Below are 25,226 nucleotides of genomic sequence, written 5' to 3'. Positions count from 1 at the left end.
AGACCAGACAACAGGCATCAATCACCCAACAGACACCATCGCCTCATGATTAGCGATGGCGCTGTCAGCCTTCTCAAAGCACCAGGTCGATGCAGAACCCTCTTGCAGGAGCCCTGCCACTGGCATGTTATTCCTTTTCATTTGTGAATTATTAATTGGTAAGAAACCAATTTCTTCTTTTTATTCTAAAAGTGTCACAGGTTGTGGGAAGTAATTTATGATTGGTGGTCAACGGCTGAGTTTTAATTAAGTCCAGGCCAGAGTTCACAATGCTGGAGATGGAAGTGGTTCATTAATCACCAACTAGCAGACTAGACCGGTACATGAAAGGCCAAAGCGCATCACTTTTATCTGAATTACAGCTAATGGTTGGCCAACAGGAAACATGTAAGTCAATTAAGGCCTGCTAGGAGAGGATCATGTTGGTGTTTGATGAACCGACATAGGGTTAATCTGATCAAAATATGGATTTATAATCAACAGGGGATTGACAATAATATGTCATTAGCAAACATAGCTGTCAAGAAAGAGCTGAAAGTAAACTAATGTTAGCCAGCAAGTGTTAGTAATGACAGTGTTAAACTTCTGAGAAATGATTTTCACATTCAACTCCAACTCTTTGGAGTTAGTGGGTGTTACAGTGTGTCAATAGCACCATGTCAAAAGTCAGAAAAGAAAAACTTACTTACTTTAAAGCAAAAATAGTGAGTCATTTTAAATAATTTGGTTGAGCATGGCAGCTTTGTGTAGAACGGGTTACTACACCTAAAATATGTAGTAGATACACACAGACATTTGTTCACCTGAAATAGTTGAAAAATAAATGGAAATGAGCTATATTTAGTTAACGATATGCCATCTTTTGCATTATGAATCAGTTAATCTACAGGCTAATAAAAACCAATAAACTCTGGCTGATGGAGGTTTTGCCTTTACCTACTGCCAGTATTTATCTCCATCTGCATAATCATGTGGCTAAATGATAAAGTGTGTTGAGACTGAATGTGAGGCCAATTGTTGGCAGTGCTTACTGTATGAAGTAAATACAAAGATACAAATATGCAAGTTAAAAATGTGTCTAATTTAAAGAAAAAATCTCCTGCAATTTTTGGACTCCATTAATTTATTGAGACAAATGGAAAAAGGAGACAGACTGGAGGGAAATAACAGGACAAACCAGAGTTTGTGATGGTGAGGTTTAAGATCAGTCAGTGCCTGAGCTGATACAAACACACACATACACACACACACACACACACAGAGCCACTCACCGCACACATGTGATTGGTGAGTATGTTGCTTGCATGGATGGATTATAAGATCTGGATATGGCACCCGCCGCTCAGCCTTGCAGCCAATTTTTCCCAGTGGCCACTTGCGGTATTGCAGCAAAAAATCGTCTTGCGGCCCAAAAAGCATTTTCCTCATAGACCACCATTGTAAAAGACATGTCTGTAAAACTGTTGACAGGACAACTTGAACTGCAAACAAGGTCGATTATGACTCTTTTGCCGTATTCAGACCAAATCAGGCGGTGCGGCATTCAACCGCAGGGTTGAGCAGAGGTGTGTGCGGGTGTGGGCGTGTTTATTTGTGCTCTCGAACATAACTGCTGTGAAACAATCAGAAATAACGTTTTATTGATCTGAATCACCAGTTTTCTCGCTACCAGCGCTCCCCCTCTTCATTCACTCTCTAGCTTGCTCAACCACTGCTCTCTCTCTCTCTCTCTCTCTCTCTCTCTCTCTCTCTCGCTGGTGCTTTCAGCTCTCTTTCTCTCATCTTTTTTAAAACAAGTCGGGAAGCCGACAGCAAAGTCTAACTTTACTTTTAACGTTAGAGAAATGTCCTCCCCTCCTCCTAGTAACGTCATTGTGCTTCCTCATGGCAGAGCTTATGGCTCTGACCATTCTGATTTCTGGCTGTGATTGGCCACCGCAGCCTTCAGCCACAGTGATGTCAGGTTGCGTTTCTCCAAAAGTTGACTCTGGCTCAACTTTCCGGCTGCAGTCCAGTGCGGCGCTGCAGCGGTCAAAACGGCCGCAGTTGAAACACATTACCCCCATTCAAATGAATGAGAGGAGTGACGTTTTCGCCGCACCGCCTGATTTGGTCTGAATATGGCCTTTCTATTATTAATTTTGGATCCATTGAGGTTTTATATTTGTAAAACTTTCCTCAAGCCGAGAAAAGCAAAGCATATTCAGTGGGCCGCACAACGCAGAAGCAAACCCGGAAACTAGAAATTTTATTTTGGTGAATGCGCCAGCCAAGCAATTCTTATTGGACTAATTGGGCACTTTAAGCAAACAACTAATTTTGAGCCTTCTCCAAAACAGTAAAATTTTTTTTGGTTGGAAAAATCAACTTATCCCACACTGTCTTACAGCACATTGTGTATCTGCTTGTTTCATCTTTTCATTGAAGCTAAATGCCTGTTCGGAACATGTCAATTAAAACGATAAGGATTTCATAAATTAAATGGTTTTAATCCTGACAGAAACTTCACCAGTGAGACTAAGCTGAGGTTGAACAGTAGAAGCAGTTTATGGCCTTCCATTGGTTGATTCTGCCACCAATCAAATGTGTCTACACTCCTATTGGCTAGTTTTTCTGCCTGCACCTCTGTTTATTTCTCCTGGGTATGCTTGTTCCTCAGTCAGTTTAATTGAATAGGGCGCGTGCCTATGTGCTGCTCAGCATGTCAGAGCCCAGAAGCCCCGCCTGGCTGTGATGTGATGGCATTTGTATCAAACAGCCCCCGCTGTGGTCAGACACAGAGCTGTTTATTCAAAGTTTATTAAACGTGTCACGTGTCCAAACAACTTCACACTTGACACTGCACTTCCTTTGGTCCTCAGCCGTAAACCCGCCAAGTGTGGAGTCAGGTCAAAGCCCAGAACCCCTCCCTGTTGTGATGTCAAACAATCCCTACTGCACTCAGACACAGACCGCTGTGAAACAATCAGAAAATAACGTATTTCTGTCATTCACAGGCTTTCTCTCTCTCAGCGAAAGCTGTCCAGCCTGTCTCTCTGTCCCTCATCTGTGCTCTCAGTGTGCTCGCCCTCTCTCTCTCTCTCTCTTTTTCTCATCTTTTTAAAAATGAGTTGGGAAACCCACAACAAAGCCTAACTTTTAATGTTAGGGTTAGGGTTCAAACAAAGAGAGATGTCATCCCCTCCTCTCTCTTATGGCAGGTTATACAGGGCTGACATGCAGTAGCACAGCCCAGAAGCTGCCTCGCTGCTGCAGAGCGGAGTGGCTGATGGCTTGTTTATCCAGAGTTTAAATTTATTCATTTTTATCGTGTCATGTGTCCAAATTGTACCAAATTTGCCACGGCACTCCCTTTTTCCCCCAGCAATGCACCCACCACTCTATCACCTGACTCAGCTGACTCTATCACCTCATAAACAGCTCAGACTAAACATGGAATACCACAAGGATCAATCTTAGGACCTGTTCTGTTTAACCTGTACATGTAACCCTTGGGACAGATAATCCATTATCACATCCCTTCCATAGCTATGTGGATGATACACAGCTTTACCTGTCATTTAAACCTGCTGACACCAGTAAATTAGCTTCACTACACAGGTGCCTATATGACATAATAAGCTGGATGTCCCAAAACTTCTTAAAATTTAACTCTGACAAGACAGAAGTTTTCATCACTGGCTCTGAACATGTCTCAAAACAATTACAGCCACTCCTTGGCCCCTTCATTCCCAACATAAAGTCAGCTACAGAAAATCTGGGTGTTATTCTGGACTGTAACTTGAGTCTGGAACAAGTTGTGTTTATATCAACTGAGGAATATTTCCAAAATTAGATCAGTTTTGTCCTTCAGTAACACAAAGAAAATTATACATGCTCTTACATCCTCTCGCCTAAATCACTGTAATACTTTGTTTACTTACAATCAAGCTGTAAATTGTTCAAAATTCAGCAGCTAGACTGTTGACCAAAACAAAGCGATTCTAACACATCACACCAATCCTTGCTTCACTGCACTGGCTTCCAGTCTCTTTTAGAATCCATTTTAAAGTGTTGTAATTACATACAAGGCTCTGAACGATCTGGTGCTGGGGTATCTAGTTGAGCTCCTTACACCTTACTGTCCAAACAGGCCCCTCAGGTCTGCCAATCTGGGTCTTCTAATTATTACAGAGTCCAGGTTAAAAACAAAGGGTGATCGAGCCTTTGCAGTACCAGCTGCTGGAGTCTAGAACAGCCTCCCACTGAGCATTAGGTCAGCTGACTCTGTTGCTGCTTGTAAATCTTGTCTTAAAACTTACTTTTACAGAATCGTCAGCTGATAAACTACACTCCTGTGGTCATGAGCTGTTGATTTTTATTTTTTTCATTGAGCATTTTTATCATTCGTGTGTATGCACATGCATATATTTATATATGTCTGTGTATGTATGTTTGTATGTATATGTTTCATTATATACCTCTTTCAATTGTCCCTAAAAAGTGCAGGTGCAGCCCTGGAGGAGCTGCTGGTTGCCGCTGAGAAGCAGGACTACTGAGAGTTGGAGTTTATGAATCTGCTAAAGTCATGAATGTGTAAGTATTACAATTCATGAAATGGTTCATTACAGTTGCCATTTTAAAGTTTTAAACACAAGCATGAGTGAAAATTTTTGTCTGACCAACGTTCTCGTCTTTTCCACAGTGACTCAGACAGTGTGGCATTCTGCGTTCTCGCCACCGATGAAAAGTACGAGTCTGACGTTGCTTTTCAGATCCACTTCACCCTCATCCAGGCTTTCTGCTTCAATAACGGCATCAACGTGGTGTAGGTCAATGATATCGAGCGCCTGGCTGACTTAATGGGCGCAGACGAGACCGGCGAGTCCAAGGATGCGCACTACATTCTTGTCACGGTATGTTCCGAGAGCACCCACTCACTCAGTGTGAATCATGCATGCATCACCCCTCTGTCTGAGTTTTCTGCACACACTGCCAAGTTACTGCATGTCTGAACAACCTATATTTGCTGCAGGTGTTCTGACTCTAAATGTCTCTATATATCAGAGACCCATCACATGATGATGATGATGATGATGATGATGATGAAAACAAAGTCAAGGAGGTGGGCTTCAGTTGGGGATGTCTAGCCTTTCTGCGTCACTTGTCTGAAGTTCAGAGGTCAAGTGAGGACTGGGTCATGTGTGTGTGTGTGTGTGGACTGGTCACAAAGTCTTATAGACACTCAGAAGGAATTGGACTGTGCTGCAAAGTACAGTGACTCAGACAAAAGATGATTTGTAAAGACCTGGTGACTGGATTTTTAGAATGAAAAAAATGTCCCGTGAAGATTATTTTGGAGAGTGCTGGCAATGGCATTGGTTTGAATTCTATTCAGACATTGTGTCTTGTGAAAAACATCCCACTGTTTGACATTATTTCTGCAGGAAGCAAAAACTGGAATTTGTTACTGTTGTTAACTTCAAATAATGAACATAGTTTTTTCACCTTCTCTAACTCTAGGTATGACAATATATTTAAAACATTTGATTGTCAACCACCAAAAACTATTTAAAGGATGACTCCATCTGCGTTTTTTTCCAGGCCCACTCAGCTGTTAGCAAAAAGCAGTGATGTGGGTTAGAGCACACACACACACACACTCGCAGTTCGCTGACAGTGTCTTCCTAACATATTTGCTCGCTGTATGTTAGAGCAAGAAAAAATGTCCAGATGTACTATGAGCAATATCGCAGTGCTGACTCTGAGTGTGTGAGATGTTAAAATGCACTGATGGAGTGGAGGGACAGAAAACAGCTGAGTGCCAGGATCTCTGGATGAAAAAGCTGAGAGCAGAGCTGGAACTTCAGGACGAATAACTCCCGCGAGTCACACTGGATTCTGCTCTGATTTGGAGCCCTTTACTGGCAGGAGGAGAGCTCAGAGTTTGAGCAGCAGCAACAATGAGTACTCAGTGCATCTCTGTGGCTATTGGCTAGGCAGACTAGGGGGTTTATATTGGTTTATATGTAGCAACGTCATCATGCAGAAACCTACGTCAGGTCACGTGGAAAAAAGTCTTTAGAAGGGCTTGGGAAAATGGCATTTTGACAGTAAAATGTTCGTACTTCGACCTAAATTTGAATTTTTGGATTTGATACATATGGAACACTACTGGCAAGCTACAAAATGATATGAAAACCTAATAAATAAATGAATAAATAAATAAATAAATAAAGGACTTGCCCTTTAAGCACTTGTATCCACATAGAAACTTGATACCTAAGCATCATTTTATGATTCATTACCCATCTTCTATAAGGAAAGTTTTTCCCTTATTATATATTCGGTGTATGCAGTTTGAAGCCAAACACAAGCTGTTTAAAGATTCTTTTAAAAATTTCAAAAAGATAACGTGGTCCACAATGAAAATTGAAAAAGTTGAGAATTTTTTCTCAACTAGTGTGGTTACAGTTGATGGTGTATAAAGCTGGACTTGTTATTTGCGGTGCAATGAAAGAAGATGTGCCAGCATTTTGTCAAATATCACCCAATTTGACTGTTATCAGCCTATTGAATAGGCGTTAATTTCACACATCTGTCCCACATATATGGGCTAGCAGGGGCCTACTAAACCTACTAGTAGGTTCAGGAGGCTGTTACTCAGTCATTTCAGTGAGCCAATGTTGGTGGAGCCCAGTAGGCGAAGAAGGCCTGTTATCAGATGTGCTGTCACGTGACTGTCAAGTTTCTTTATGCGAAAACAAACAATATGGCTGACATTCCTTTTATTCTCAGTGGAAAATGCAATATTTTCAGATAGTTTGAGCATTAAAATGCATTTTGATAACATTTCCAGTGAGAAATTTTATTCGTTCAGTGAATGTATATGATGTTTAATTTGTCAGTTATTACAGAGATTCTTTCAGGCTTCTATTGTTGCTATGGTGGTTGCTATGGATGCTGCTATGCTGACACCACGTAGTTGCTCAAATAACTACACAACACAAAGACAATGATTCAGTCTTTGCGACCCGCCCAGAAGTATTTTCCTCACTGTCACCATGTTAAGGTTTTCTTTTAATGAAGTCTTAAACATTTCTCAACACAAAAACACAAAAGTGTCCTTGATAACTCAATAATACGATAGCTTAATGTTAAACCTGCAGTGTGGAACTTTTATATATAAATGAATGTCCATTTCATTCAAGCCCTTGCCAAACAAGTTCACACAATGCTGATTAAGCCTATCACTACCAGATACATCTCTCTGTATTTCACAGTATACAGAATGGGGACAGCATTCCTGCACTGGTCATTTGGCTGTTAATCATGCTGCTCTTCTAGACTTTCCAAATATTATAGGACCACATACCCGTGTTAGACAATCACAGTCGAGTGCCCCCTTTTACTCTCACTGCCAGAGGGGGGAGACAAAAGTCCCGCACTCCAGCTTTAAGGCCATCCGTTTTAATTATTTCCCCTTTGAGTCTGAGAAATAACATTTTTTTGTCAGTTTTTGATAGCGGTATGCTACACAGGAGCACAGGAGTTGTGGGTGGACTTGTCGTGTTTGACTCCTGTTTTGGGTTGTCTGCTATCTGTGGACTTCATTCCATTTCAAATTGCTGCCAGTCAGCCACAACCCGAATCCAAACGTCACTACCTAGGAGTTTTATAGCCTGTGATGTGAAGAAAATGTGAAGTTGCTCATTTAATTTGATATTTACAAGATATGTGACTGAGGATATTTAATATGAAATCATCTTTCTTAAAATATATTCTTCCTCAATTAATATTGAGCCACGTCATCCGATAAAGCACTCCAATGTGTTTTGTGTGTGTGTGTGTGTGCTGTACATGCACATCAAATCTTGTACCATGGCCATATAAGCAGGATGAAGACAGGGTTGTCAAACTGGACTTTACATTTCACATCCCTCATTTAATCCCTGCACTTGTCACTTTCATATATTTCATCAGACTGGACTTTAGACTTTCAACCTCCACTGTTACATAATTAAATTTTTTATGCACATTTTGCAAAGTAGGGTTGTAAATAGGATCATAAAATATCTACTGAATATAATCAAATATCTAGTCCAGCTGAACTAGTAATTACACTGCAGCTAGAAGATCTATGTTAAGAAAAAGTAAAGATGTTGGTTTATTTCATATATTTTAACTAGTATTCTAGAAATGGGGTTTCGGGTTGGTGGTTCTTGCGGTTTGCAGTTCAGTCAAACAGTCAAATTGGATGCAAACATGTGATATATGGTTGAAGATCATATTTTTTTATTGGCAAAATATTCTCAGAGAATTTTGATGACCGTTATCATGTATTCAGAGTATTACGAAGTGAGGCATGGCATATGATAAAAATTGTGTGATATTCAAAGCTTATACAATTTTTCAGATGAAAGTTTGTACATTATACCTTCACAATGTTTTAATTCAACTGTATGAATGACAGTAAGGGAGAAATGGCAAAAATAAATGTTATTTTTGAAAATTATTTTATTTATTGGAATTAATCCTTATAATTAATTTTAACATTTTTTTCAGTGTAGATAGCTTGACACTGAAAGTGAAACTAACACTACCCAGATAAAAAAGAAGAAGAGTGTGGAGCTACATAAACCTTAAAAAAAGTATTGAAATCAACTCTTTGGGAGTTAATTCAACACTGGACTTTTTGCTGTGTACAGAGATCTATCACACAATCAACCTAAAAACTTTGTGTGATACTTTTTACACACTCATTTTTCCAGACTCCCATATAATCACTGAATGAAGCTCCAGCTGCCTGCAGCACTGTCTCATCTTTTATCACTGCTGCTGAGGGCTGCAACTGAGAGACTGAAAATACACACACACACACACACACACACACACACACACACACACACACACACACACACACACACACACACACACACACACACACACACACACACACACACACACTCCATTTAGAAAGAATTAAAGAGAGGGAGACAGCGAGACACCATCCTTGCCAGAGGAACAAATTTTGTTTCTTTTCATATAATATAGTATTTTGATGTAGCAGTTATGTTCATTTTTATTGAATTTCATTTAGATACTGTGGCAATACTAGTAAAGAAGTTTAAATTGAACAGAACTAAACGAGGACATTTTATTTGAGTTTAGCAAAGTTTCCTAAATGAGGGCTTCCAAAATTCTGAGTGATAGAGAAAAGATTAAAACTGTATTAGGTGAGCAGAGCCACAGAGTTCATATGTAGCATATTTATGCCGAAAAAAATGCAAAACACAGAGGAACAAAATTGAATATTAAGTAAAACAGATACTAATGAAAAATGCTCCTGTAGTCCCCGTACAAACATACTTATATTTTTACTATATATTAATGTTACTAGATGTACAGTATTACTAGATATTTGCCTTTTGCTTCATATGCAGTTATCATTGACAGCAGTAGCATAGCTAGAAATTGTACTGTACTTTTTACAAAAGAACGTAACTAAAAAAAATCATTGTACCTCATAAAGGGCATGACATCAGAGCAGCACATACACAGACAGCAGTCATACACAACCACTGCAGCATTAACACTAAACCATGCATACAAATACACAGCAACAAAACACAAGCAGTAAAATAAATAAATAAATAAATAAAAATGACAAAAATTGCCTATCAGTCACAACCCTCCAATTCAGTTAGTTATCTGTACAATTTGTTTCCTGTTTTTTAGCCTACATTTATTTACATTTTTGGAACCGTTAAAAGTATGCTGAATTAGCTATTAGCAGATCCTGTTCTTGGGTCACTGGATATCACTGGATTACTTAGATACTGAGAAAAACTTAAAAATGTGATGATTCTCAGGCAGGTTCTGAAGTTATAAGGAGCATCTTTTTTTTTTTACAGTATAATCAGATTTATGGATGTTCATTCGTGATGGACATAGGAGATAATAATGTCCACGGGAAGCATAAGTCACACTGAATTTAAAAATATGTTTATCATGCCTGTGTGTTGAGATTTGACTGAGTTATGACCCTGAGGAGGAGTACAAAATTTGAAGCAAGTTGCTCTAATTGGGTGTGTGTGTGTGTGTGTGTGGTGTCACCGTCTGAGTTGTTGTGTTTAGCTTCACCAATAAAAAAAGTAAAATAGAGTCACCGCGACTTTCCATCCAGGACTTCATTGATGGAAAGTCCAAAGTATGCTGCCAGGTTGTTTCGGGCTGAATTAGCATTCACATTTGTCTACTTAGTGGCTAACAGGGAGAAATAATGCACAGACTGTGGTATCTTTGAGAAGGACAGCTGAATTTAAACTTTTTATTTTCCTCACAGTGTCATTGTGTCACAAAGTGCTATGTTTTGCCATTACTTAAACTTGAGAGTGACTAAAAGCAGTAAGCTAGACAGAATCCTGTTCCTCTGCTCTGTGCAGTACACTGCTGTACGCAGAGCGACAGATGAACTGTGAACAGATGACATGACAGTTTTACCAAAATGATTTGCATGTTCTGAGAAACAGAAGTATCAAGTGGCAAACAAGAGCAAGACACAATTAATGTTTTTTTTTTTCCAGTAATCACATAATCTAGAGGACATAAAAGTTATCTATTGGTATTCATTGAGTGTTGACCCTGTGTGTGTTACACACTAAAAATCACTGGGTTAAAAACTGACAATTTACCTAATTTGGGTATCTTGTCTTGGGTGGTTTTCTACCATGTGTACTAGGTAAAATTAACCCAGTACTGCATTTGTACTATATTGACCCACGCTGGGTAAGTTTTTAGCCCAGTGATTTTTAGTGTGTAGAAGCACTGTGATTGGGTGGACTTGTCTTCTAGATATGTGTGTGGTCGACAGGGATGGTTAGAGAAATTTAGAGAATGAAAACAGACCATGAAAGGCAAACATGAGGAAAGGAGAATGGAGTGAGCAGGAGAGAATATAGTGAGCTGTAGGGAGAGTAAGAGTGATGAGAGGACTATGAAGTTTGACAGGAGAATGAACATGACTACACTGCAGAGCCCGTCCATGAAAAGACCTGAGGCGTCCGTCAAATTGGTGATTTTGTGCCCATCTGCACAATGTTCCAATCCTTACCAACTGGAAGGATGCCAGTTTGGAAAGAGAGGTGGTGGACATAGCAGATTTATGTCAAGGTAGATTTATGTGTGTTTGTGTGTTTGTATCTGTGTATGTTTAGGGGTGTGTGTATCGAGAGAGAGAGAGAGAGAGATGTAAAGATAGTTCTTTGTAGAGATCAGAGGCCATGGGATGTCTGTCTGCTTGGCTCACACAGTCAGAGAGCGTTGCCAGTCACGGCCACATCAAAGCTCTGCCTTCCTGCCACCACAGAGAGCCCCCCCCCCCGCTTCCGGAAGACACACACACACACATTTGTATGACTATATTCCTCAGTCCACAACCCTGACGTCAACCTTCAGCACTACTTGCTCTCATACTGAACCTTTACCTTAATCTTCAAGGATTATCATGATTTTTTAAAAATTTTCTTTAATAGTTTTGGTCATTGGTATTTTTGGACATGATTAGTAAAAAGGCACCATTCTATTGTAATGCTGCAGGTTGTTATTGTGTTTTTAGGTCCTTGTGATGAATGTAATGAGTGACAACATACTTTTGTTAGTAGTCAAATGCTATCAGTGTTCTGGTATAATAGTTGGCCCTGAGAAACAGATTAAGTGTTTTGGTTGCATTCCTGCATTTTGGATGTGAGATTAACTGCTGTGCAGAGCTGCCTGTCAATAAAGAGGACTGTGTGAAGTGTTTTTAAAAAGTGAACTCAGTATAAAAAAATGTATATAGCAAATTGTAAAAAGTGTAGTAAAACAAAAAATGTGAAAATGGATACATTTCTGTGTGGAAATAATTATTGTATTTTTTACTACAATAGCTTTAAGCTTTTTATTATTTGAAACATTGTATGTCCATACACTCTGAACAGAGCTGGTGGAAGTCTTTTGCTGGGAAACAAACCCACTTAATAACGAATTTGAGGGAACATTCTGTGATAATAGAACTCTATTACAGAGAGTTGAAAGCAACAAAAGTTAAATGTGGTACTCAAAATCTGATTAGCTACAAGTTATACTTGCATGAATAATGAATGAAGTGTTTGCATGAAGATATTGAAGTGTATTATGTCATATTTTAGAGAGATGTTGGCTCGCTTAATGTCTTGACTTAATGTTTCTCTCATTTTTCACAGTAAGGTGCTAGCTGTGAAAGAAAAGGTGAAACAAATGGTTTTCCTAATTTTTTAAGTACAGTTGTGTTATGTTATTCTTCACTGATTACTTTCTTAGATTACAAGTAAAAAACACTTAAAAGGCTGCCGAGACGTAGTCTACTGACTCCTTTGACTGTCTTGGTTTATCACTTGACCCTCACCTTGCAGGTTGTACAGTTGTACATGCAGGAAAACTGTTGGCCCACACAAATGCACAAAGTACAGTAGGTCATAGTTGAAGCAGACAGTTGGTCTGTAAACTGTGAGGGATGTTTACAACAGTTTGAGTTATAATTTTACAGTTCACTTTCATTTTCTCCTCCAAATAAGTTTGACTAACCTGGGGGTTTGTTTACAACCTCTTTCTTGTCCCATCTAACTTCTTTTACAATGTCACCTCATTCCCCAAATTTAGCAATTACTTTGGTGAATAAAGTTGCAGGACTGATGGTTGAAACTACGAAACTAAAGCCCAAGTTGTAATAAAATGGCATTGTGGGACTTGACAAGACGGACACTAGGGTTGGCAACATAATTAGATTTCAGACTTTACTTGTGATTTGTTTTTTATTGAATTTAGAATTGGACTTTAGAGTCTGACTCATACAAAATGATTCATGATCAAAAGTCCTTTTAAAGACTGCTGTGATTTTAACAACCCTCCTTATTCGTTGATGAATTATACTGAGCACCTGCCAACCACAGGTCAAAAAAATAAGAAAAAAGACATGGAGCTCACTAACTCCAATTGTTTCACGCTCCTAAGAAATACACCCACATATGTCAGTGTTTTAGCTGTAAGAAACCAGCCTTCAGCTGATGGAAAATCATGGTGGCTGTTCTGAATGTGTTGTCATTTTTTGTTCTGAAATTGCATCTATGCATGCTGTCTTTAATGCATTATGTTTTTTGTGTCTTGTTATTTGTGCAAATAAATAAACTAAACAAGGTTAGTGAAAGATGGTGGTTTTGGGTTAAATGTTGAAAAAAGGAAACACATCTCATGGTTCATTGGGGTTTAATTGGGTTCAATATTTGACCGAGAGTACGGTCTATCCCTAACCCCGACCTAGAGCTTTAAATATAACCATAAACATCCCAATTGAATTTAGTTGCCGGGGGGGGATATTGTAAAATATATTCCCCTCAAAATAACATTTTCTACAAAAATTTATTTGCAAATGCATGTTAGCTGTATATAGTTTTTAGGAGACAGCGTTGCAAAACACAAAACCTAGTTTATGATTGTTCACATTGAGTTTTGAGAAGCGGAGTAACATCATCAGTTGAACACTGCCCATATTTCACACTGTTAAAATCAGCTCTCAAGACTTATAGGCTACATCATAGAAACATCAAGAAGTCCAATACTAAACAAGATTGTGATCTATATCTGAGTTGGGTAGTTTTAGTAGTTTATTCAGAGTGTTGAGAGATTTAGAGGTTTCATTCTAGTCTAGATCAATACAGACTCATTGGGTGGGTCAGCGCTGTCCTGCCCCATTTCCAGAGCACAGTATCCAGATGCAGGAAGCTAATAGCTCATATCAATCACAGACAAAACCGCTTCCCTGGCACCGCCATTGATTGTCAGTCAGCAGCAGGATGAACAGCAGCTCTGTAATGTTGTGGAGACCAAGCCAACAGGGTCTGTGTAGTAGAGGAGTGAAATGTCCAGAGGTCCTCACAAGACTGAAAGCTTTATTGCAGAACGTGAATCCTTGATCAATTATATTAAGTATATCAAAGAACTAGTAAAGGAAGCTGTACAGAAAACGCAAATCCCTCACCAAACTACAGTGGCTTTGATTGTTTCAGTTGATTTACTACAATTCGTTTACACTTGGCATCACTGCTAACAACCTGTCATTTTTTGTGTAGTTCTAAATTGGCTAAAATCTAGGGGGTCATTGGGTTCCCTTTATTTTACTATAAAAATTAAGGGAAAAAATCATTACAATTATTTTACAAGTTATGTTGTGATTGGTTGAAGTCTTCAGCTCAACTCAAACTGTTTACAGGCTGATTTGACGTTTCATACTGTTGTTCTGTGAACAAGTCTTTCAAATTGAATGACAAAATACATTGTTTGCACTGCAGAATGACACAAAGAGGCGATTTATGATCTGATGCTGCTATCGGCAGTTATCAGCAGTTATCAGCAGCACAACATAGTTTGTCTGTGCCAAGCACGGATTATCTACTGGGCCGAATGGGCCAATGCCTGGGGCATGACTTAGCTTCATCATTAGAGCTATCTACGATGTTCTTCCTTGTCCCAAGAACCTGAACCAGTGGCTTGGAGAAGACTCATCATGTCCCATATGCCAAACACCAGCAACCCTACGGTAAATACTCACCTGCTGCAAGACCAACCTCACCCAAGGTTGCTACACTTGGAGGCACAACCAGGTCCTTCGGCAACAGGCACTAGTACTGGAAGAAAGGAGGAATAACAACCCCTGGCTTCTCAAACACCATGGCCTTTGTACCAGCGGGAAAGGTACCAAAGGGGTCAACTGCAAGAAAAGATCAAGCCTACTGGATACAGTCTGGGATTGGAAGATGACGGTCGATCTAGACCAGAAGCTCACCTTCCCACTGGAGATCAATACAACCAGTCTCAGAGCGGATCTGATCCTGTGGTCAGCCTCACAAAAGGCCTTGTTCATCATAGAACTGGCAGTGCAATGGGAGGATGCAGATAGTGAAGCGTACAAACACAAAAAGCTGAGTACTCCAATCTAGCAAGTGAAGCAGAACAAAAGGGCTGGAGCACACATGTGCTCCATATGGAGGTCATCTGCAGGGGCTTTGGGGCCATGTCAACCACCTGGTTGCTCAAAGGGATGGGAATCCGAGGACAGGCTATCAAGTCACTGCCAGAGGCTGCAGAGCGAAACAGGAGCTAGCTCTGGCTGAAAGGAAAGGACAAGAACTGGGCTGCAAGATGACCAACAGCCAGCAGGACGGGGTAAAAGCAGAAGGGGGTGCACCTGGGACACCAGGTATCACCACTGAGCCCTCTGGAAGTGTTGTGGGCCTATTAATGAAACACCAAGGGGGGAGGGTGCCCACCTGATGACCCCAGTGAAGCTTCTACCCCTACCCCCACTGCTGGTTATGATTTACAGTCCACATAAATAGACTGATTCATTGACAGAAAAAAACCTGGACTTGACTGATCCCCCTGAAGTTCTGTTGCAGCGGCTTAGGATTTACAGTCTGCATTAACAGGACTGAATCATTAACAGAAGAAACCCGGTCTTGACTGATCCTCTTGAAGTTCTGTTGCTGCATCGGCCTATCAACGAAACACCAAGGAAGGAGGGTGCCCACCTGATGACCCCAGTGAAGCATTTATCCCTACCCCCACTCAAGGAATGATTGCCAATTATAATACAGGATTGTAAAACCAAGTCCTATGAGCTCAACAAGTTATTGTCGTTGCTGTGACATAATGGAAGTTTATAACAGGAGTGTGGGGTGTACTACTGTTACTTTTTGTGTGTACAAGCAAGTGCAACATCACAAATGCTTTTAAGAAAAGACAAAAGTGAGCACTATTATCCTCTGTTCTATTCATTGTATTCCGATGATTTTATAGTGTTCTGGACATAACTTCATGTATTCATACGCCACAATATCCTGCTTCCTCAAAAGTTGGTCTTTGGCGACCAAGGACATCATTGAACCAATAGTAAGCAGTCACAAGATTCATAGTCCAACAATGTCCATCAGCTCCAAAACAATATCTCCACTACTTCACTTTAGTAAGTCCTTATTAGAGTGATCTTACAAGAACTCAACTCTGCACCAACATTTAAAACCAATATGGTCCAGGTTGTTTTTCTAAGTTATTTCCAGAAAAGATTTGGAATGAGATCTCATATCATTGGCAATATATCGTTGTCACTTCAAACACAAAAATAGTTACAGACTGAAGGACTAAACCGACTGTCATCATTTTCACCACCCACAACCCACATGGTCCATCTTAGCCACCATGTCTCTGTCTGGTGTTTACTGCTTTTCTTGTTTTGTACTGATAATGCCTGATCTCATTTTGTGTTCTTTTGTCCTTGTCATTTGTTTTGTTATCCATCTGTGAACTGCTTTGACATCTGAAGAAAAAGAGCGTGCCAGTTAAAAAAAAAAAAAAAACAGTTAGATAAATGATTTTTAAAAAGTGTGTGGTTGTGCACAGTAATCTAAATATATTGTATTTTTTTATTACAAAATAATCTTTCTAATTTATAACATATAATTATCACATATGTATTGTACATGTCATGTTCTCTGTCACATTCAAGGATTCCACCATAATCCGGAAAGTAATCAACAGGTTAGATAAGGTAAAGATAAATGATCGTTGGTTGCATGCACTATTCACCCACGTAATTCCAACCATCTGTGCTTCGAAACTAAACATTTTTATTTTTATATATGAGGTCAGCCATCTCAACCTTCAGCCTGCCTAAACATCACTATTTTTCAGGCCTGCAAACTCTAGTGAGATGACTAATTGATTAATTAATGACAAAAAAAAAGAATTGCCTGCAATTTAGGTAATCAATTAATAATCTTTTTAGTTATTTATTTAGCAAAAAATGTCAGTAACAGTGAAACTCCATTGTCCTCATCACGTAGCTTTGCATTGTTTACCAATACCTGTATCACACATCAGATGTAGATACAGACCGAACAGAAGTATGTGTTGATCCTGGGAGTGGATGTGATTGGATCATCAAGGTGCCACCACTGTGTTGGATTTTACAAAGAAAACAACAGGTGCAGATGATTTGATGTGAATCACACACACAGACACACACTGTTGGTTACAATGTCTTAACAAGTGAAGCACTTGCGTCTTATAGAAAATGAATAGGGACCAACTTTACTTTGCGATGGAACACTGTCAGTAGGTCACTGTTGCTGCTGTTATTAAACTTAGGTCCAAACTCAACTTTTAGTTCAGTTAAGTTTTGCCCAGTTTGGCAGCCACTCACAACAGCTTTATCCATTTTACTCTGTCTTTTACTACACCTATAACAACCAGGAATTGATGCTAGTTTTCTCACATGGTGTGTACTATGGACTGTTGTTGGCTGTGGCTATTGTCATCTCCATATGACATCCATAAGATTTTGGAATTGTATAGTTGCATATCCCTCTAGCCTTTTAGTTTTTGTTTTTCCAAGACAGTCAGTGCATTAACAGTAAAAAGTGTGTTCAAACAGTTTCAAACAACTCAACACCTCTGATATGTCACTCGGAGCCTTCCCGTTCCCATGGCTGTTCTCACATGATGTGATCGCGCATTAAGCCCTCCACTGGAGTATGACACTCATTTCACCTGTTAAAGTAATCAGTCAGCTTTAGGTAATCTCAGATCTTCTGGAAAGCTCTTAGTAGTGCATGCTGGGAGTCGAGCATACAAACTATGTTTGCTTGTGTTTTGCAGTGGAGGGAAAGTGTAGCATTTTGATTTGATTGGGGATTAAAGGTCATGAGGAAGTATTTAAACTCTCCTGCTCAACTTTTGGGCTAATCATTCCTCCACAGCTGTGAGTTAGAGGAGTCGGCAGCGCTCTCAGATCACTGTTGTCACAGTGTGTTGTCTCCCACTTTGCGGTGACAGAGCCTCACCCACCCAGCCAGTAATCCCCTGCAGCAAAGTTTGGAGTAAGCTGACGGCATGGAAAAAGATAAATAAGGATTTTCATTTTTTACCCTGTAATGAAAAATTGCATAGCACTTCCTCTCCTTGCTGCATTTATCTCTTAATACAGTTTCAGATATCAACATGCTGTAATTTACCACAATGCACAACACCTTTCCACCTTGGGGTTTTTAAGAGTCCAAACAATTGAAACTTATTGAAAATAATTATTTCTTATTGCCAAACAGGCAACATTCAACATCTACAAAGCTTCCCAACTGTTTCACCAATGCCAGGCTGAGTTAGTAACACTTCTATAGGCACAAGAAACTTCTCCCACTTAGAGAAGAGAGATTGAGGACGTCAGTGACAAATGTCTTGCATTAACTTTGTTGTTTATTTTTCCCCCGGAAGATGTGAAATAACCCTATTAAATCAAGTAGTCACTTGGCCATTAATCTCAATGCAGCTGACTAGTCCCTCAAAGCTAATGGGGTTTAGAATTTGCATGAGGCGAGTTTACCCACAAAGCTTCGCCTAAGAGGATTGCTGTTCAGACAGAGAGCTTATTGTCACACTTGTTCATAGACATGGATTAACGATAGTAGACCCAAAGAACTCCACTAACTGTGGCAACAACTCACAAGTTCCCCTTCACTGGCTCAGATCTCTATTTCAGAGGGACGGAGATTCAGAAAATCTACAGTATGCACAGCAAAATATCTCATATGTGTTTAATATATACAAATACTTGTGCCGGTTTGTTTAGCAACCATCAAAATCATTCCCTCAAACATATCATGCTTGTTTAAGCTCTAAAGGTAAAGAGAAAGCAAATATGATTGTTTTTACATCGCTGTTGAAATGATTCCCCAGAACTTACCTTACCATTTCCTAAATATCCATTTCTCTTTGATTTTTTTTTTTTTTTGTCATATCATCACAGCGCTTTTGAATTCCCGCTCTGTGTTGTCAACTTAGCTTTTTACATCATTTGAATAAGCCTCTTTCAGTGCGAGTGTGTCTGCTGTGTTTCATAGTGACTAAAGCAGCTTTGGAGGCTAAATATAACATGTATCCACTGCATTAATTCTTTAATATTTATCAGTGGGAAAAAGGTGCTTGAAACGTGGCTTATATCCGTGTTTAAAATTCAGTAGGAAAACAGCACCCCCCCCCCCCAAAAAAACAAGTTCTGCTCAAGTTCTGACACAGTTTGATCAACACACACACAGATACACTGCATCTGCAAGACTGTACAAATCCTTCAATATCCCTTGAAAAAAAAAAAAAAACAGACAAAAAACAACAACTCTATTTTGTCTACCACTGCCCTCATTGTGTTACTGATCCACAGTGTGCATTACATGAGCACTGACTCTCACTTGCATGATAGCTGCTCAAGAGCAACAATATAGATCTATTGTGGAGCAAAATAACAAAGTAATGCAAACAAAGCTGTTTGAGGTTTTGTGGGTATATTGAGGGTTTTTTTCCCATCCATCCAGCCATAAACTTGTGAAGTGCTTTTGAAAACCGGCAGCTGAGTAAAGACAGATTTGTTCTCCCCAACAAGCCTGCAGTGTATCCACCTGAAATTCCTGGACAGATCTCTGTGAGATAATATCATAGGTGGCATATAACAAAGCCCTTACAGAGCTTGGTTGACAGATAATATATCAGACATTTTGACACTAGTTAAATGTGATAAATAAAATAATAAAATTTAAAATAAAATACTGCTAATGAGTGCCAAGTGTGTTATTGAGTGTTTCCATACACCTGCTTTTATTTGCATTTTCAATTTCCAAATAAAACAGCCCAAGTGTTAACGCCAAAAATTTGAAAAAATCTTTCACGCTTGGCTGAGAAGGAAAAGTTGTATTTATAAAAGCAAAATACTACAAAGTGCAATGAAAACAGACTTGGCGATTCAATCATGATGTACATGAAGCATGTGACTTAAACTTCCACTCAACAGACAAAACATCTGTTCTGTGCGGAGTGATGAGGAGACTGTAACGTTTCTCAAATGAATACACGAAACAAACAGAAATGCCAAATTTCCATCATGTTTTCAACATTGTTTCTCAATATTTGCACTCTCACTGCTGCTCTTTTAATGATGTCATCTTGTTGTGCTCTCTTCTTCTGCAATAGTTCAATGGCTCCAAACTGGAGAATTAGCACCACCAACTGTTTACCTGAAGGAACCAAATCCTAACATTCACATAAAGGCAGCGTATGAAAAGGTGCATTAATGTGAATTTTCTTTTGACAATTTTCTGGGAATTCAATTAAAATATCCACTACATTTGGATGGAAACTACTGGTGATGTGGTGATGGCTAGCTTTCTTTCAAACAAATGCACCATGTAAGTGAGGCAGCTTTGAATCTTTTGGAAAGCGTTTTTTTTTTTTTTTAAGTTTGATTTGGTGGTGGCTAACAGTTTGTCCTGCCTCCAGTGTTTGAGCTAAGCTAGATTCTTAACACGTTTTGGAACCAAAACTTAAGCAAATTAAGTTTAAGCAGATTAAACTCCTATCAAGAAAGGGACAAAAACATATTTTTACAAAATATCAGCATGCTCCTTTTTGGCTTGGTCAGCCAACAATCGCCGTTACAACAAAGCCGTTAAGAACAATGAGAGACCATGCTATGGTTGTGTGACAGTTTCCCTCATTATCATACAGGTGGTGTAGAAATAAATGTTTATACGTGAAGTAATTTTAATGAAGTATTTCCCCTGGTGTCAGAAGTACTAGAATGAACAACATACTAAGGCCGTATTCAGACCAAATCAGGCAGTGTGGCCCACTGCTGCAGGGTTGAGCAGAGGTGTGGGCGTGTTTATTTATGCTCTTGAATATAACTTCTGTGAAACAATTAGAAAGTAACATTTTATTGATCTGATTCACTGGCTTTCTCGCTACCAGGGCTCCCTCTCGTCATTCACATTCCAGCTTGCTTGACCACAGATACTCTCTCTATCTTGCTGGTGCTCTCATCTCTCTCTCTCTTTCTCTTGTCTTTTTTTAGACAGCAAAGTCTAAATTTACTTTTAACGTTACCAAACAAAGAGAGATGTCCTCCCCTCATCCTTGTAACATTACAGCTCTGCTCAGTCTGATCTCTGGCTGTGATTGGCCACCACAGCCCTCAGCCGCAGTGACATCGGGTTGAGTTTCTCCAAAAATTGACTCTGGCTTTACTTTTCAGCTGTAGTCCAGTGAGGTGCCGCAGTGGCCAAAACGCCCGCAGCCAAAATGCACAACCCCCATTCAAATAAATGGGAGGATTGGTGTTTTCGCTGCACCACCTGATTTGGTCTAAATATGGCCTAACACTTCTGTCCAATGGGCTGTAAGGTGAATATTGCAGCATCTTGTGGCCACTAGCAGTGCTTTTCAGTTTAGTCCTGTTAAACATTAATGTCTTTGTATGTTTACTGTAAACAAATGAGGCCAGTGTGGATCACATATTACTGGGATTTTGGTGCTTGTGTTCCTTCAAATTAGGACCACAAGTCCAATAATATCTTTTTTTTCTAATACATATTTCTTCAATAATATTTTCTTTTATTGTTTCTAGAACACCATTAATTGGCTATTTATCATAGCAAATAATCATCAAGTAATTAGTAAAACAGAATAGTGATAGGGTTTAAAAGCTATTTTCCACCCCAGTATTTCTTTGATCACTGACATGATTTGCTCATTTGCTCCTCTTGCCTGTATTCTGCAGTACCAGGAAATCCACGTCGCTAATAAAAAGATCAGTGAACCAAAATATTGAGTGATCTATGGTGTTTTTCAGAGGCCTTAAAGTAACATCTAACCTTCTTTAGCAATGGCTTCACAGAGGAATGGAGAATCACTTCAAGAATATGAAAAGTTCTTACCACTTTTGCCAATGCCCATACCAGCTGAAATGATATGAGATGTTAACATAACATAATTAATGAGCCCAGAGGTGATATTGCCTGAAAGGGTATCAAGTGTCTTTTGATAGCTGGGTTGGAGAGGAATATTTGCACTAAATGTGATGGTAATCCAGTTTGAATCAAATATTGCTGGTGCATCTAGATAATGTCAGGGGGTTACCAAAGTCATTAGGATTCATCCTCTGGGGACCATGAATGTCTTTAAAACATTGCATGGCAATCCACTCATTAGTTGTTGAGATATTTCAGTTGGGACCAAAGTGGTGGACTGACGGCCTGACCAACATAATGTGTTGGAGTAATGCACACAAATATGTCACTGTTTTACATAACATAACACCAACCCTGAAAGTGGATTGGTTCCCATTTTGCACCTTAATGACAAGTCACATCAGGTCATTCAGTTACTGTGTGTCAGAATGCAGTTACATTGAGCCTTACTAACTTATGTTCTTTCAAACTAGTAAAACATAATTAAGTTACATTGTTCCCATTTATTCAGATGGATATTTTGTGTGTACTGCACTGTATGTTATGTGTGATGGTGAGTGACAGAGAAGCAACAGGGCATGTGTGTATCTTATTTGAAGGCATAGTTACATTCATTATGGACTGTGAAGCTCATCCAAGAGTTCCTCCATTATCCTCTTATCCTCTAATATGTGTGGGAAGCCAGGTATGCACCCTGCCAAATCTCTGGCCTTGTTTAAACAGACTGTGTGTTAAGTCCAAGTACAGAACTGATTTTTGTCATTAACAGGTGCTTATGCTATTAAGGAGCAAACTCTGCACCTGATGAAATGTCATTACTGCTCAGACGAGCATTTTAATTTCTGTTGATCTCTGAGGTTAGTGATTGTCCAGACAGAAAAGTAACAGGTTGTTTGGATATGAATCATGGACCAATGCTGTAGTTTTTCTGGTGACGTCTCCAGAGAAAACATGACAATTATAATCTAACAGCCATAATCACCAGTCAAACATTGACATTGTTAATATAAATGTATCCAGTAGTTTGCAGTAGGATTCTTTACTTTCTTTGTCAGCCACCGTGGTTACCTCTTCTCATGCTAACTTATTCCAAGTCTATTAATACTGTGCACCATATAGTGTGTTCATGACACGTTCTAAAACATCTACAATTATGATATCTTTACAATTTCTTTCTCAGTTCTGAAAATATACCATTAGTGTGCATGCTTGAGTTCAATAAATGATGTTCTCCTCAAAATACTCTTTCATCTTTGAGTAATGCATCTGTCTCTGGGAGGACATATTTGGAAAAGACTAGATATTAAGACTAAAACTAAGACCAAATTTAAGACTGACCTCCCAAGAAAAACGACAGGATCAGTCATTAATGCAAGTGCCCCAAAACGACATATAATGATGTTCCAGTGACAGAAGGCCTTAGTAATTATGATGGAAGCCATCAGAACCCTAATCCCAAAGTCCACATAGTCCACATTATTTTTTAACAGTGATTTATAACAGTTTTCAAAAGCACATACAAATTATGTTATACTGTGAATAACTGCTGAAGGGCATCAGATAAGAAAACACTTTTATGTGTCATTCTGGAGGGCATGGACCATTAAAGTATTCTGATGTCACTTCACTCAAATCACAAAACAAAATAATAAAAAAGGCACATATTTCCCAATTACCCCTTGTGGTATTTAATCATGCAGATAATTTGTAGATAATTTTAGATTTTGTGACAGTAAAAGCAAAAGTTACATTTGAAAATTTGACAAGACATTTTAACACATTCCAAAAGGTAGATACTAACCAGCAATTTAGAAAAAAAAGCCTGATCCTGCTGATCAGCTTTGGACATGGAACTGTTCCTTTTAACTGCTCAATGTGCTTAAAATAGCAACATATCAGATCCCATTTAATGAAAGGCTCTTGTAAATACTTTAATGGGAATCATACATGTTGTCCTGCTTAAAGCTTTATGTTCTAAATCACAGATCTTAACAGAAATCTATGGAAATGCCTCAAGGGTTAAATTTTATTTTGATTAATGACAGCAATTTTCAGACCTCAGAAGAAGAGACAGACTTGCCTGGATTCCAAAGTAGGCAAGAGCAGACCCTCAGCCCACAGAACTGACCTTTGTAACCCTCTAAGTGGGTGTTGATCAGTGATGCTCAACAGACTCAGAAAGACCTCCTAAGGAACCATTTCTGATCAACAATTTGAATCATGGCCTGAACTGCAAGTATGAACTGACCCAAAGGCTACTTGGACTGGAGAAAAACAACTTCCACCTTAGATGGAACACAGACTCTCTTATCTCACTGAAGCCATAAACTAACCCACATTGCTGAGGACTTTGTGAAGCCTCCCTGCAAATCTGAGCCAAACCTGAAATTCATGTAAATTAAATGTCTAATCATTATGCAAGTTATATCATGTTATTTGTCATGTAAATACAAGAAGAATGGTATAACTTTCATAGTTATGTGACTAGCTAATAAAGAGATATTGGACTTGGATTTTATTACCTTTGTACTACATGTAACAATACTGCCCTCTAGTGACAAGAGATACATTCCCTTATGTTAAGAGTTAATGAATGTTTGGTAACCATGTATTTGTATGTTAAAATCACCTAAGTGTTCAACTTTTGATCTATTAACCTCATAGACAATCACATTTAAGTAATTAAATTAGATAAGTAGTTGCAGTAGTAGTAAGAAGTAATAGGAATGTAAAGATATAATGTTTGAAGGATTTCAGTTTAAAGTTTTCTTTTATTGTGAAACAATAGTAACATTGAATGCTTTTATATTATGAAGTAAGGGTTATGGTGAACATATATGTAAATATGTTTCTGAAAGTAATCTAATCACATCAGTGTTGTCTAACTTTTATTTCCTTTCACTATAGTATCGAACTTTTATTTCAGTGTAGATGGTTTGAGATGTGAAAATAGTTTGAGAAAGTTGAATCAATGACGGTTGTATGCTTAAACATCATTGAATGTTAATATGAAGGTTAATGTTTGTTATCTTATTAGAAGAACTGACTTATTATGAAATATATGTAAACTGCTTAACTGTTTTCTTGAATGGTTTTACAAATATGATACAAGCTGACAGGAAATGTTCAGATCTAGTGACTTTGAAGTGTGATTTTTGTGTGTAAAAACTCAGAATTCTTTATTTCAGAAGACGCAGGCTGCAAAACCACCAGCCACACCTAGAGCCCTCTAAAACAAAGAAATTGAATATTCATCAATAATTCAGCGAAAAAACCTTTAGAACACACCCAAACTCCTCCTGTTTTATCCTAACTTGTAAAAACAGCCTCAAAGAGATTCCTCTTTGAGCTGGCCTCCAAGAACTCGAGAAAATTCTTAAGAAGTCT

General features: G+C 38.8%; 1 protein-coding gene and 1 pseudogene across 4 annotated transcripts in view; one reads left to right on the top strand and one right to left on the bottom strand.

Annotated features, from left to right (window-relative positions):
* Positions 1-25,226, bottom strand: part of tsnare1 (T-SNARE Domain Containing 1) — a 218,893-nt gene that overhangs the window by 29,303 nt on the left and 164,364 nt on the right. Inside the window, exon 13 of one of the 4 annotated variants that reach the window (XM_044358495.1) lies at positions 8,589-8,838. The exons of the other annotated variants lie outside the window; for them this stretch is intronic. The gene's annotated coding sequence lies outside the window, so the exon portion shown is untranslated. Of the gene's footprint in view, positions 1-8,588; positions 8,839-25,226 lie in introns of those variants that run through there. 4 annotated transcript variants of the gene reach the window in all.
* Positions 56-6,770, top strand: LOC122987187 (annotated as a pseudogene).

This window comes from Thunnus albacares, chromosome 8 (genome assembly GCF_914725855.1).
Source record: "Thunnus albacares chromosome 8, fThuAlb1.1, whole genome shotgun sequence".
In the NCBI taxonomy this organism is placed as follows: Eukaryota; Metazoa; Chordata; class Actinopteri; order Scombriformes; family Scombridae; genus Thunnus; species Thunnus albacares.
Note: the sequence above shows the minus strand (reverse complement) of the source record. Positions and strands in the feature narration are given on the sequence as shown.